Source organism: Palaemon carinicauda, chromosome 28, assembly GCF_036898095.1.
Source record: "Palaemon carinicauda isolate YSFRI2023 chromosome 28, ASM3689809v2, whole genome shotgun sequence".
Taxonomy (NCBI): Eukaryota; Metazoa; Arthropoda; class Malacostraca; order Decapoda; family Palaemonidae; genus Palaemon; species Palaemon carinicauda.
In genome coordinates this window covers 63,709,890-63,724,576 of record NC_090752.1, presented here as the reverse complement: position 1 = coordinate 63,724,576, position 14,687 = coordinate 63,709,890, and the positions used below count along the sequence as shown (strand labels likewise).

Here is a 14,687-nt window from a genome sequence, read left to right as displayed (position 1 = left end):
TGTGAGCTAATGATTGGGGTTTAGGAGAGCTTAAATGTCTACTTGCTGAGTCATCAGCAGACTTAGCAGCCATTACCTCGCTCTCTCTCGTCCTAGCTTGGGTGGAGAGGGGGCTTGGACGCTGATCATATGTATATATGGTCATTCTCTAGGACATTGTCCTGCTTGATAGAGCAATATCAGTTCCCTTTCCCTCTGCCATTCATGTGCGGCCTTTAAACCTTTAAACTTCTCTATTCTGTGAGCAGATTCCCAGATTGGTTCTAGTCCATCCACTGTTGGGAAAAGAGAGAGAGAGAGAGAGAGAGAGAGAGAGAGAGAGAGAGAGAGAGAGAGAGAGAGAGAGAGTGCCTAGAGTCATTTAATTTATTTATTCTTTTCATCGGATATGGACTGATGGGATACCGTCTATATTATAAAGATGCTACTGGTATTCATTTTAGGGTACCAGTAATTATCCGACAGGAATTGATCATGGAAATGGAATTGTTTTAAAAGAAAAGAATGGTTCGATTGTAATATTTAAAACATATTAAAAAATATTATATTATTATCATTATTATTATTATTATTATTACTATTATTATTATTATTATTATTATGATACCTGAACCCTCCTTAGGATCATCAGCTGTTTGGAAGGAGAGAAGAAAAGTAGCAAATAGCATCATTTAATATCGTAATTATTTAAGATAATTTAGAATGCTTTTTATTTATTATTATTTTTCCTTCTTTTATAATAATGCTTTTTTTTTTACTTAAAATTCTTTCTTCCTTCTTTTTGCAGCCGTGTATACGTCAGCCCTCGCTATGTTGAACGAACGAGGACGTCTTCCTTGTGACGTCAGTTCCGGTTTACCTGGAGACAGAATAGTCCTCATCCTGTGGTATAGAGGGGCTGCTGGAACTCCAATTTATAGGTAAATTAACATTTAAAAATTACCATTTCATTTCTGTTTATCTGGGCTCCGTTCTCTTTAATAGTAGTTATTGCTTGTGTCTTCTGTGAAATATATGATCTGGGATTTTTTCATATAATCAAAATATTTCGTATCATTTTGAAAAGAAGGATGGAAATTTTAACATTTTAGACTCAGTTTTCATATAGTCAAGGAGACAAGAAGCACTATAATACTTATGTATATATATATATATATATATATATATATATATAAATATCCCTTTTTGAGGGGGGATACCTGTGCGTGGTGAAAAGGTTTATATATCACCGTGACCAGCAAAGTTGTACTAGTAAGGGCCACCCATACTATGTTTCTTTGCTGTGAGTGATCAGAAAAGTCTCCCACCATCACCAATCAGCACTGGCCAGCGTGGAGAGGAAAAGGGGCCAAACCCCTGACATGAATAAGGACATGTCTGAGAAATTTGTCCAGCAGTGGACTAGAAATTCCTGAATTTGTTGTTGTTGTGTATATATATATATATATATATATATGTGTGTGTGTGTGTGTGTGTGTGTATTTGTGTTTGTTTACGCTCAGGCCCTATTCAGCTACATAGATAAACTTCGTGAAGTTAGTATATTTCACGTCTAGGAATAATTATATTCAAAGCAGATATAATTCTATGATTATCTAAAATTTCCTCATTCAAAATTCAAAATTAACATTTTACTTATTCATCCCTATTCTATTGTAGAAACCAAAGACCCCAATTTAAAATTCTTCTTCTTTCACACCGGTATCCCTACATTAAGGGGTCGGTTGCCTGATGCATCTTCTATAATACCTTCTATCAAAGGCACCATCTTCTACCAAACCTTTTCTCTCCATATCATCCTTCACCTTATCTCGCTATTTAATTCTATACCTCTATCTTGATCTTTCCCACTAAAAGATTCCTTCCAAGCCCTCCTCATATCCTCCCCACCATTCCTCCTAAACAACGTGCCTACACCAACTCAGCCGTGACACTGCTTTCAACTCTGTAATCTTTACTATGCCTGCCATTTCTTCACTACGCCTGCCGTCAATGACCTTAGATGTCAGGATGCCAGAAAACTTTCAATCAATCAATCAATCTCTACGCCTGCCATTCCTTTCTTTCAAATCCATATTGTGTTCAGCCGTTTCTCTTATCACCTCTGTAATCTTTACTACGCCTGCCACTCCTTCACTACACCTGCCATTCCTTTCTTTCGAATCAATATGGTGTTCAGCTTGTTTCTCTTATCACCTCTGTAATCTTTACTACGCCTGCCACTCCTTCACTACACCTGCCACTCCTTCACTACGCCTGCCATTCCTTCCTTTCGAATCAATATGGTGTTCAGCTTGTTTCTCTTATCACCTCTGTAATCTTTACTACGCCTGCCACTCCTTCACTACACCTGCCACTCCTTCACTACGCCTGCCATTCCTTCCTTTCGAATCAATATGGTGTTCAGCCGTTTCTCTTATCACCTCTGTAATCTTTACAACGCCTGCCACTCCTTCACTACGCCTGCCACTCCTTCACTACGCCTGCCACTCCTTCACTACGCCTGCCACTACTTCACTACGCCTGCCATTCCTTCCTTTCGAATCAATATGGTGTTCAGCCGTTTCTCTTATCACCTCTGTAATCTTTACTACGCCTGCCACTCCTTCACTACACCTGCCACTCCTTCACTACGCCTGCCATTCCTTCCTTTCGAATCAATATGGTGTTCAGCTTGTTTCTCTTATCACCTCTGTAATCTTTACTACGCCTGCCACTCCTTCACTACGCCTGCCACTCCTTCACTACGCCTGCCATTCCTTCCTTTCGAATCAATATGGTGTTCAGCCGTTTCTCTTATCACCTCTGTAATCTTTACTACGCCTGCCACTCCTTCACTACGCCTGCCACTCCTTCACTATGCCTGCCATTCCTTCCTTTCGAATCAATATGGTGTTCAGCTGTTTCTCTTATCACCTCTGTAATCTTTACTACGCCTGCCACTCCTTCACTACGCCTGCCACTCCTTCACTACGCCTGCCACTCCTTCACTACGCCTGCCATTCCTTCCTTTCGAATCAATATGGTGTTCAGCCGTTTCTCTTATCACCTCTGTAATCTTTACTACGCCTGCCACTCCTTCACTACACCTGCCATTCCTTTCTTTCGAATCAATATGGTGTTCAGCTTGTTTCTCTTATCACCTCTGTAATCTTTACTACGCCTGCCACTCCTTCACTACACCTGCCACTCCTTCACTACGCCTGCCATTCCTTCCTTTCGAATCAATATGGTGTTCAGCTTGTTTCTCTTATCACCTCTGTAATCTTTACTACGCCTGCCACTCCTTCACTACACCTGCCACTCCTTCACTACGCCTGCCATTCCTTCCTTTCGAATCAATATGGTGTTCAGCCGTTTCTCTTATCACCTCTGTAATCTTTACTACGCCTGCCACTCCTTCACTACGCCTGCCACTCCTTCCTTTCGAATCAATATGGTGTTCAGCCGTTTCTCTTATCACCTCTGTAATCTTTACTACGCCTGCCACTCCTTCACTACACCTGCCATTCCTTTCTTTCGAATCAATATGGTGTTCAGCTTGTTTCTCTTATCACCTCTGTAATCTTTACTACGCCTGCCACTCCTTCACTACACCTGCCACTCCTTCACTACACCTGCCATTCCTTCCTTTCGAATCAATATGGTGTTCAGCTTGTTTCTCTTATCACCTCTGTAATCTTTACTACGCCTGCCACTCCTTCACTACGCCTGCCACTCCTTCACTACGCCTGCCATTCCTTCCTTTCGAATCAATATGGTGTTCAGCCGTTTCTCTTATCACCTCTGTAATCTTTACTACGCCTGCCACTCCTTCACTACGCCTGCCATTCCTTCCTTTCGAATCAATATGGTGTTCAGCCGTTTCTCTTATCACCTCTGTAATCTTTACTACGCCTGCCACTCCTTCATTACGCCTGCCACTCCTTCACTACGCCTGCCATTCCTTCCTTTCGAATCAATATGGTGTTCAGCCGTTTCTCTTATCACCTCTGTAATCTTTACTACTCTTGCCACTCCTTCATTACGCCTGCCACTCCTTCACTACGCCTGCCATTCCTTCCTTTCGAATCAATATGGTGTTCAGCCGTTTCTCTTATCACCTCTGTAATCTTTACTACGCCTGCCACTCCTTCATTACGCCTGCCACTCCTTCACTACGCCTGCCATTCCTTCCTTTCGAATCAATATGGTGTTCAGCCGTTTCTCTTATCACCTCTGTAATCTTTACTACGCCTGCCACTCCTTCACTACGCCTGCCACTCCTTCACTACGCCTGCCATTCCTTCCTTTCGAATCAATATGGTGTTCAGCTGTTTCTCTTATCACCTCTGTAATCTTTACTACGCCTGCCACTCCTTCACTACACCTGCCACTCCTTCACTCTGTCTGCCATTCCTTTCTTTCGAGTCAATATTGTGTTCAGCCCTTTCTCTTATCACCTCTGTAATCTTTACTACGCCTGCTACTCCTTCAATCTGCCTGCCATTCCTTTCTTTCGAGTCAATATTGTGTTCAGCCCTTTCTCTTATCACCTCTGTAATCTTTAGAACGCCTGCCATTCCTTCAGTACGACTGCCATTCCTTTCTTTCGAATCAATATTGTGTTCAGCCGTATCTCTTATCACCTCTGTAATCTTTACTACGCCTCCCACTCCTTCGCTACGCCTGCCATTCCTTCCTTTCGAATTAATATGGTGTTCAGCCATTTCTCTTATCACCTCGGAAATCTTTACTACGCCTGCCACTCTTTCACTACGCCTGCTATTCCTTTCTTTCTAATCAACATGGTGTTTCTTCCCACTTCAGCTTCGACGCCAGAGGCACCAGCATCGAGAAGGGGACTCATTGGGTCGACACAGGTTTATTACAAAAAAGAGCGTATTTCCAGCTGAGCCAAACCAACGGCTGGATCTCAAATTCCAAATTCGGGGCCCATTTAGAAATCCAGCCAGTTAAGGATAAAGACCAGGCTGTCTATAGATGCAGAGTGGATTATCTGCTCTCTCCGACTAAAAATACGATTATCAACTTTACTGTAATTAGTAAGTATTGCATCATTCTTATATTCTTTTCTTTTACGTTTAGATTGTTTATTCAACCTTACAACTGATTAGTCTCTATTCAGTAATGAAATATATATATCGCAATATATTCATTTATTATTTAATCATACCTATAATTATACAATTATGTACAGTAAAGTACAGTATTAATAAAAGAGCTTTTTTCAGAATAGGTGAAATGTAATTGATGAAACAATTTAGGATTTGCTGACATTTATTACTGTTATTTCCTCTTTTTTTTCTATCAATTCATTCTTGATATACCGGTATTTCATTATTTACTCAAATAATTTGCAGTTCTAGCAAGTATATATATATATATATATATATATATGATAATTTTATAAGTAACACTCGTGATTTGGATTAATTTTGAATAATCCATAAATACTTTTTAACACAGAATTCTCTGTCTTGGGATATCAGACTCATAACGAATTCTATATTAGAGAATAATAAAGTGGTTTACTGGATATATATATATATATATATATATATATATATACATTATATCTAACTAACCTCAGCTCCAGTTTTTTTTTTTATTTTTATTCCTTGTTGTCCAACATCTAAGTTTTCTCTTTAATGAAACGACACCAGTTCATATAAGTCCCATCTACAGTATATATTCATTCACGTAGGGAAGTCAAGTGAACTGTAATCTGTGTGTCAATCTGGGGTAAATTCTCCATTTTGAACCGTAATCTATGCTTAAGGCTAGGGTAAATTCCCCATTATGAACTGTAATCTGTGCCAATCTGGATTAAAATCCCAATTGTGTACTGTGATCTATGTGTCAAGCTAAGGTAAATTCCCCATTGTGAACTGTAATCTATGTGTCAAGCTAAGGTTAATTCCCCATTGTGAACTAAACTATGTGTCAATCTAAGGTTAATTCCCCATTGTGAACTGTAATCTATGAGTCAATCTAAGGTTAATTCTCCATTGTGAACTAATCTATGTGTCAATCTAAGGTAAATTCCACATTATGAACTGTAATCTATGTGTCAAGGTAAGGCAAATTTCCCATTATGAACTGTAATCTATGTGTCAAGCTAAGGTAAATTCCCCATTGTAAACTGTAATCTATATGTCAAGCTAAGGTAAATTCCCCATTATGAACAGTAATCTATGAGTCAAGCTAATGTAAATTCCCCATTATGAACTGTAATCTATGTGACAAGCTAAGATAAATTCCCCCTTTGTCTTCGGCAGTTCCTCCAAACAGACCGCAGATCTACAACGAGTCCGAGCAGCTAGTTGGGAGCAAGAAGAGCGTATCGATTATCGGACCATACAACGAGGGGTCAAAGCTTATTCTCGTGTGCAAGGTCACGGGGGGTGAGTTATCTCTGTCTTCGTATCTCTAGTCTATTTCTTTCATTCTTATTACCTCCACCGACAAAGTTGAAAGGAGGTTGTTTTACCCTCTGTTTGCGTGTGTGCCTGTTTGTGAACAGCTTCCTGGCCACAGTTTTAATCGTAATGAAACTTGTAGGGATTAACTGTTATGTAAAAAACTGGAAATGATTGTATTTTAGGAAGGTCAAGGTCAAAGGTCACTGTCAAGCAAAATGTTCAATTCACGTAATCGGCCATAAGTTTGGACATCGTTGTCACAGAGACTTCAAACTTGATTCATATTTGAGTGTATGAAAATCCACGCCAATTAATTCATGTTAAGGTGAAAGGTCAAGGTCAAGGTTGAGCCAAAGGTCAAGAATAAGCTGCCATGGTGGATGTCTGCGTATTACTGAGTGCCCCTCTAGTTATCTCTGTATCTTTATATTTATCACATTCGTTTACTTTTATTTCTCTTGCTACTGTGTCTTTTATGATGATTTATGCGATACAATCATTGATATTTGATGGGTCTTTCCTGGAGGGATGGAAATATTTACTCAGCGAGGGCATTGGGAGAGACGTTGGTTATCAATGACTGAGTAGTTGGAGACTGTGTCCTGGACCTGTGTTATTTATGTTATATATATAGTATATACTGTACATATGTGTGTGTGCATATATATATATATATATATATATATATTATATGTATATACACGTGTGTATGCTAGCAGATACATATATTTATTATTTTATTTATCCTCTCTCTCTCTTTCTCTCTCTCTCTCTCTCTCTCTCTCTCTCTCTCTCTCCAGAGAAAGTTGACATTTTACCGCCATTGCCCCCCCTCTCTCTCTCTCTCTCTCTCTCTCTCTCTCTCTTCAGAGGAAATTTCCATTTCCCCACCATTTGCTCTCTCTCTCTCTCTCTCTCTCTCTCTCTCTCTCTCTCTCTCTCTGAGGTAAAGAAACAGACGAAGCATAATCTCATATTTACATATAATCCCATTCCTCCGATCCTCCAAGGTCGTCCTCCGCCCGTCATCTTCTGGGTGGTGAAGGACGAGGTGTGGCGAACGGAGGTCGAGGAGGAGGCCGTCGGAAGCCTGAGGACGACCCTAGAGATCCCTTCGTTAACTAGGAACTACCTCCACGCTGTCTTCCAGTGTCAGGCGACTAATTTCAACGCCTCGGCTCCAGTTACTTCAGCCGTTACGATCGATATGAATTGTGAGTTGGGGGAGTCTCAGGTTGGCTGGTTTGTTTACTAAGTAATAATGATGATGATAATCATAATATTAGTAGTAATAATAATAAAAATAATAATAATGATGATGATGATATAATAATATGATAATAATGATAATGATAATAAAAATGATAATAATGATTATGATAATGATAATAATAACAATAATGATATTGAAAAAGATAATAATGATTATAACAATAATAATAATGATGATAACAATGATAATAATAATAGTAATAATAATAAAAACAACAACATCAATAATAATAATAATAATAATGATAATAATATATACGTATGAAGAAATATAAGTACATTTAATAGATGGTAAATCCAATTAAGAAATGAACAAACCAACTAGAAAATCCCTAAACGATTTTAAAATCATATCTCCCATTTTTTTCTCTTCCAGTTCGACCCTTGAACGTAAGTATATTAAGAGGCTACGACCCCATGAGCTCATCTACAGATTACGAATTAGTCTGCAAAACGTGGGGGTCCCGACCCCCGGCTGTCATCACCTGGTGGAAAGATGGCGTCGAACAACTCAAACACGCCGGTCATGACGGTAAGGTCAAACGCTTATTAATCAAACCTTTATCGTTTCGAATGTGATAAAATTCGGTAATTGGTTATTATTAATTTGATATTGAAGACCTCTCGTCCTCCTATACTAATTTTTTTTAATGAGGCGCATTTACACTGACTCGCAGCGGTGCCCTTTTAGCTCGAAAAAGTTTCCTGCTATCTGATTGGTTAGAATTATCTTGCCCAACCAATCAGCGTGCAGGAAACTTTTCCGAGCTAAAAGGGCACCCATGTGAGTTGGTACAAATCTGCCTCACTAAAGAGAATTGACTATAGTTCCTGACAAACTATGGTAAAAAAAATGACGGTAACTAGGAAAAAATGCTATTGTGACTCAATGGTGAAATTTATTATTCTTTTATCACATATAACACCTTTCGAATCTGGTTATTTGGGCATTTGGAAATTCATGATGGTTGCCGGTTTCATAAATGTAAACCATTACTGAATATATATATATATATATATATATATACTGTATATATATATATATATATATATATATATACTGTTAAAAATTTGCCGTTAAAAAAATCATAAAAATCCTGGAATAAATATTGCTGGGCATTTGCTGTTTTACAAACGGACATTTTGACATTAAGAAGGGATATTACGGTCACCAACCCGAAACAGATAATAAAAAATTGGGGTAAAAATGATGGTCTCCTATATTTTACTGAGATAAGGCTTACCAACAGTATATTTTTTACGGAGAATTTCCTATAAAAATACAGTTTTTTTAACAGTGTAGTAAGAAAGACCTCTCAAATACACGAATTACACGCCCCATTTATTTTACTAGATTCTCAATATCAAACTTTATCCAATCATTTTTGGAAAAAAACAGTGACTGGATTTCGAAACGACGCTCATAAGATTTAGACGCAATATTTCACGAAAAGATATCAATTAATATCATCTCTAATATCCCTATATATGTCGATATATTTTCATGAATAAAAAACTTTTACGGAGAATTTCCGATTAGAAATTATTTTTTTCTAATAGTGTACGTTAATTATCTTTCCAGACGTCACCAGATAACAACGTCACGACGTCCATCCTGAAGTATCACGCCCACATGGGCGACAGTGGGAAGTACCTGAGCTGTAGGGCGGAAAATAGGAAGATTCCACAGTCGGCAACAGAGAGTACGTTGAGATTAGATATATATTGTAAGTATCTCTTCTAGGAGGACACTCCAATATCAAACCTTTGTTCTTTAATCTTTGGTAGTGCCATAGCTTCTGTACCATGGTCTTCCACTGTCTTGAGATAGTTATCTTGCTTGAGGGTACACTCAGGGATACTAGTCTATCTTATTACTCTTCCTTTTGTTATTTTTATTGTAAGTATCTGTTCTAGGAGAACACTCCAAAATCAAACTTTTGTTCTCTAATCTTGGGTAGTGTCATAGCCTCTGTACCATGGTCTTCCACATTCTCGGGATAGTTATCTTGGTTGAGGGTGCACTCAGGGACACTATTCTATCTTATTACTCTTCCTCTTGTAATTTTGAGGTTTTTATAGTTTATATATGAAAGGTATAATGTTATTGTTCTTTTAACTTTTCTTGTAGTGCATCTCCTTATTTCCTTTTCTCACTTGGCTATTTTCCCTGTTGACAGCTGTAGATCATACATAAGACTAAAAGATAGTATAATCTTGAAAGTGTACTCTTGAAGGTGGGCCATCCTCTTATGGAAAATGATAAGAAACTAAGTCTCTGGCTTATGAAATTACAGGGATGGGATACAGAAAAGAGGAAATGCGTGGCATCTGACTAATTTAAGGAAAGGAATTTGGATGCTTTGGTGTGAAATACAGGATTATGAAAGATAGTGTTAGCGGGACAGGGTGGCATTTCAAGTGTTAGGATGGGTGTGGGAAAGGCCGAAAGAGTTTATATAAATCGAGCATTTTATGTATAAGATTGAGCGTGAATGTAAAAAACAAATGTTCTTCAGTGTAAAATTTCTTAGAATTAGAAAGGACAAAAGTTAAAAAATGTTTCATAGAAATCTGGATCTGTTCATCTTATTGGAGAAAAGAGAATGGGTGGTGGTGCTAGGATGTATAGATGCAAATGTAGAGGACTAGCAAAGGGAAGACTCAGCAGTTTTGTAGGAATGCATGATTATGCAAGGATGCATTAATGGATGCACGAAGAACTTGAAGTGCTGGGTAAGATTGTAAATAAATAACATTCATATTTCTACTATAGAAAGAGAAATTGTCAAGCAAAGGAGTTAATGTGAGTTGTCATATTATAGAGTATATGGAAGTATAATCAAATCATTATTTAATCTATGATGTATTCTGAGTGGGGATACTTTAACGTGGTGAAAGGGTTTGTGTATCACCATGATTAGCATAGCTGTACTAGTCAAGGCCAACCATACTAGGTTGGTTTCCTGTGAACAAATATAAAATCTCCTACAGTGACCAGTACGGCATATTGATGAAAACTGGCCAAACCACAGACATGAATAAAGAAATGTCTGAGGCTTTTCTAATGCAGTGGACCAGAAACGGATACAGTTGTTGTTGTTGGGTTTGAAGTTATGAGAAGTTTTAGTTTACCTAACCTAACCTAACCTAGAGACGGATGCATTTGATGTGTTCAAAATTATGAGAAATTTTAGTTTACCTAACCTAACCTAGGGATAAGCCGTTGAAATTCTGATTACTGATCCTTTTAATCTTTTTTTTTTTCAGTTCAACCAGTAGTAACCCTGCAAATGGGCAGTAACCTTAACCCGGAGAGCATCAAGGAAGGCGACGATGTCTATTTCGAATGCCATATCAACGCAAATCCTCCCGTACACAAAGTCACGTGGTATCACAACGTAAGTTTCTCATTTTTATTCAGACATTTGTCTTTAGATAATCTATTCTTATACTCACTATCAGGGTTGTTGTAGCCTAGTAAATAGGGGTTATGATGGGAACGCGACTGTCTAGCGTTCTACTGGACGGGAGATCGCGTCCCTCTCAAATGCGATAGTTTCTTGTAGTGTCTGCAACTTCACCATCCTTGTGAGCTAAGGATGGGGATTTTTGGAGAGCCTATAGGTCTACCTTCTGAGTCATCAGGAGTCATACCCTGGCCCTCCCTGTTCCTAGCTTGGGTGGAGAGGAGGTTTGGACGTTGATCATATGTATAAATGGTTATTGTCACTGTCCTTTGCCTCTGCCATTCATGAGTAACCTTTGAACCTTTAAATAGTCTCTGACTCGCAGTCATTGGGACAATAGTTACAGCCCCGCTCATTGACAAGTAGTTTACACTAATGTCCCTAATGTTACCGTTCTTATGAGCTTAAGATGTAGAATTAGAGGAGTCTATTGGTCTGCTTCCAGAGACACCTGCAGCTATTGCCTGGTCCTCCTTGGCCAAAGATTGGGTGTAGAGTGGCTTGGAAACAGATTATACGTCTTGACTCTGGTATCTCACGTGATAAGACCCGTGAAACAAACTTATAACCTTAAAATTAGAACGAGAAATGGATAAGGAAATCTGTATGAATTATTCATTTGCAAATAGAAACTTTTTATTTTTCTTAAGTAATGGTTGATTAGAAAAAGGCGAGATGTAATAAAATTCTATAACGTTTTAGTTTTTTGCGATTATTTTACTATATCTGTTTTTTACATTACAGGATTATGAAATCAATATCTGATGATTTTATTAGGCAATACGTGTAACTACATTTATTCAAATTAATTTTGTCTTTCTGTATTTTTTATTTTACCTAGATATGATCGAACACATTCATTCATTTTAACTATATAGACACAAACAACTGTATCATTCTTGTGTTTTAGTAAACCAAAAAGCAAAATGTATAAACGTGTAAAAGATATATACCCTGCTTAATATTTTACCTGGATATCATTAAAAACATTCATTAATTTTAACTATTTAAATTGCACAAACAACCGCATCATTCGTGTGCTTTAGTAAACCAAAAAAGCCAAATGGATAAACGTGTAAAAAATATATATATCAAGCTTGATAGCAGCAAGGAATTCGAGCCAGCAAAATTCTGGAGGTCGTAAACCCGAAATAAAGTCAAATGGCCTTACGAGAGCAGACGAATTTTAGGAGTGATATCCGGCCGCCACTGGGGAATGTAAACAACGTTAGCATCCATTACCAAACGCCCGCTTGAGTCTCCATCGCCTGGTCTTTAAGGACCCCATTTTGCAGGCAGCTACGAAAGTGTTGCATTCATAACATACTTTCCGGCTTAGGTGGATGGCACGAGAGATCAAAGGGTGACTCGATATATTACTATTTACGTTGTTTTACCTGACTTCGTAGTTAATGCGATAATTTCTGATAAGATTTGGTTCGTTTTGTTTATGAAAAACAGGTTGCTATATGTCTATCTTCATAGTTTATTTATGTGACAAATATATTTCAACGTTGTTACTGATTTTAAGATATTCCATATTCATTATTTGTTACTTCTCGTATAGCTTATTTATTTCCTTATTTACTTCTTTCCTCATTGGGTCATTTTTCTCTCTTGGAGTCAGTTGGGCTTATAGCTAAGCATATAATAATAATAATGATAATAATAATAATAATAATAATAATAAAACGTGTATATATAATATATAATGTATATATATTCCCATTTTATATATATATATAAATATATATATATATATATATATATATATATATATATACTGTGCGAAGTGGTTGTAAGGTGCTAACAGAGAGACGAGATGAATGCATGTAAAGTTTATTCAACAGATAACTAGCTTATATACAAGCAGTTGAGAGCTAGAATGTCACAAAAATTCAAACAATATAAAACACGTGATGGCAAACTGAAACAAGATGTTCTATTGTGAGTACGGGAGAGAGCGAGAGATATAATAAAACAATAGCATTACATTGTATAAGTGTGTATGAAATACGTGTGGTACAATATATATGTGTATATATATATATATATGTGTGTGTGTATATATATATGTATATATATGTATATATATGTGTATATATATATATGTGTGTATATATATGTACATAGGCCTATATATATATATATATATATATGTATGTATGTATGTATGTATGTATGTATATATATATATACACATAAATGTATATATATATACACATACATATACATACACATACACACACATATATATATATATATATATATAATTGAAACTGCATATTGCAACTAACGACTTATGAGAGATATGACTTTATGTAGTAGTCGAGGTACATAAACGTTAAAACACATCAGCCCTCTTGAATTTCTTAAAGAAAACGCTGTCATTTCTATCGATAAACTTTATAAGCTAATTCCTTCTTGCGTGCCATCTTCATGCTTGTCAATATCGAAATTGTTTTAGATTTGATATGTGATGATGTAACCCAACGCTGGGTAAAAGAATATTACTTGAGGCTGCTCGATTGCTGAAAGGTGCATAGTAAATTTTTAATCATAATATGCATGTGTCATATGTTAAAATCATACATAGTCTCTCACCTACACACGCACACACACACACACACACACATATATATATATATATATATACATATATATTTTTATGTGTATATATATGTGTGTCTGCATTTATATATATGTATATATGTGTGTATAAAATTTTATGTGTATGTGTACAAATAATTGTATATATATATATATATATATATATGTATGTATGTATGTATATGGGTGTTTGTGAGAGACTAACATACAGACAACAGACATAGACCAAGAGAGAGAGAGAGAGAGAGAGAGAGAGAGAGAGAGAGAGAAGTAAATATATTAGACTATCACTATGATTATATTTTATAAAATCCTTAATATATAATGAACATATAGGTTTATACCCCAGTAGGACAATGGCCTAGAGACTTATCATATATCCATATGGTTACCGCCCAAGCCACCTCTCCACCCAAGCTAGGACCAAGGAGGGCCAGGCAATGGCTGCTAATGACTAATCAGGTAGACCTATAGGCTCCCCAAACCCCTCCCCTCATCCTAGCTCACTAATAGATGAGGTTACAGTCGCTACAAAATTCGAGCTTGAGGTGATCACGAACTCCAGTTCGGCAGATTGCTAGGCAAGGACGTTACCAATAGGCTACTTGTAATTGCAATTGTAACTTCAATCTTTCATTAAATCCAATTCTAAAGATCCTGTATTTGAGATATGAATCATATATTGGATCTCGTAATTATATCTCTACCATTTTCGGATCCTCTAAAACTGCTTCAGGGAGCTGTCGTGGAGCACAAGGTTCCTCAGGGAATCATTATCCAGAACCAGACCCTCGTCCTCCAGCATATCTCGAGGAACTCCGCTGGCCTCTATACATGTCGCACTCAGAATATGGAGGGCAAGGGAGAGAGCCTGCCGGTCAACCTCAGAGTTATGTGTAAGTTATTAATT

General features: G+C 37.2%; 1 pseudogene; it reads left to right on the top strand.

Moving 5' to 3' along the window:
* The first annotated feature begins 396 nt into the window (after window positions 1-396).
* Window positions 397-14,687, top strand: part of LOC137621861 (uncharacterized) — a 25,189-nt pseudogene continuing 10,898 nt past the window's right edge.